The 1,779-nt window shown below is 40.2% G+C and overlaps 1 pseudogene; it reads left to right on the forward strand.

Moving 5' to 3' along the window:
* Positions 1-416: 416 nt before the first annotated feature.
* Positions 417-1,767, forward strand: LOC123255519 (annotated as a pseudogene).
* Positions 1,768-1,779: the final 12 nt, after the last annotated feature.

The following is a 1,779-nucleotide window of genomic DNA, read 5'->3' on the forward strand; positions in this document are numbered from 1 at the left end:
CTTTCTTCCCTTGAGACTGTATCTCTGAGACCCACAGCCTGTTTTGTTTTATTTCCTGAGCTTTAGGTACTTGGTTTTTCTGACTTGAACATTTAATGACTTTTGACCTAACTTCTCATTGATACCTTACATAAATTAAGCTTGAAGACTGGTTTGTGTTATGCAGAATGTTTGTGGATAGATTTGTGTTTGCTCCTCCAAAGGCAGTCATACCCAGCTGGGGCCCAATGTTGTTTGAAGCAACTCCATATATTGTGATGCTGTTTTCAGGATTTCCCATATCCAAGGAGATGCCGAATGATTTTTTTCCTTTTGATGATAATTTATGTGTGATTGGTTTCCCCCTCTAGAGTGTAAATATAGTACAGGGTTCTCCATTAGACTCCTATAATCTGAGGAGAAAAATAGGGTGAGAGGAGGATAAAATGAGAGACAGAGACAGAGAGAGAGAGAAAGGAATGAAACTAAGAAAAAAGCAAGAAAAGGAGGAAGGGATGAAAGAATGACAGGGTCCAAGGAGAGAGAGAGAGGAAGGTAGAGGGATAACAGAAAAAGGCAGACAGATAAGATAGAGGAAAACAAAGCAAGTGACAGATGGAGAATCGAGAAATAGAGAGATATAGAGAAGGCAGAGAAAGAGAAAATAGAGAGAGGAAGAGTGAGAGAGGAAGGACAGAGAAATGAATAGAGATAAAACGATACAAGAATAGACAGAGGGAAAGGGCTTTAGTAACATGAATGAAAATATATAAAATAGAGAAAAGTCGATAAAAATCTGAAAGAAAGTGTTAACTAGAAGGACAGGAAAAGAAAAGGGAGACATTCTATAGGGAAGAAGAGGACTAGACTGGATGCAGCGTAGGAAAAGAGGGAGAGAGAAAGATGGGGTAGAGAGGGAATGACAAAGAAAAGACATAGAAAATTAGAGAAAAATGAAAAATAGTGGAGAAAGGGAAAGAGAACAAAGAAAAAGAGTGAAAAAGAAAGGTTAGAGGGAAGGGGGAGAGATATGGGGTTGAGAAAGAGAAGGATCCAGAAATAAGGGGTAGAGAAAGGAAATACAGGAAAGAGGAGAGAAAGATGGAAAGGGACAACAAGTGAGGAAGAGTAAAGGACAGAAGGAAAATGAGGGGGAAAGAGAAGTAGAGAGAGAGAGAGAAAGAGAAAGTTGATTAGAAAGGAGAGGAGATAAAGATTGGAAAGAAAGAGGGCAAGCTCCGGGAGAAATGGAGAGCTGGAGGGAGGCAGGCAAGAAGGAAAACGTGTGTGGAAGGTATTCGAGGTTGGCAGCATTCTGGGCACTCTGCGATTGCCAGCAAGTTTACCATTTTGAGCCTTGGTTTCTCCAGAAGGCTGTCATATGCTGGCTCTCTATAGCCTGGGGGATCCCTACATTGTTTCTCACTTCTCCTTCCTCCCCCAAGCAGGGTATTGGTTTTGTCCTCTTTGTGGAAGACTGATTTGGACGTCGTCCAATCTGGATCGTTGTTTCCATTTGCTACATAGGCACTTCCTTTTGTTTTCAGAGAAAAATGGAGTCTCTTTCTTCCAACTTCTGAAGTAAATCTTTCTGCTCTTTACAAAATGACTTTACATTTTTCACTAGCCATCATTTGTGAGACTATCTCTGGGCCCCGCTGCCTGTTTTGCTTCTTTTCCTCAGCATTACGTACTTGATTTTGAAAAAAAAACACCTTTTTTTTACTTGAACCTTATATTGACTTTTCACCTGATTTTTTCACTGATTCCTCATGCAAATTATGCTTGAAATACCTTTTG

This window comes from Gracilinanus agilis, unplaced genomic scaffold, assembly GCF_016433145.1.
Source record: "Gracilinanus agilis isolate LMUSP501 unplaced genomic scaffold, AgileGrace unplaced_scaffold47728, whole genome shotgun sequence".
Lineage (NCBI taxonomy): Eukaryota > Metazoa > Chordata > Mammalia > Didelphimorphia > Didelphidae > Gracilinanus > Gracilinanus agilis.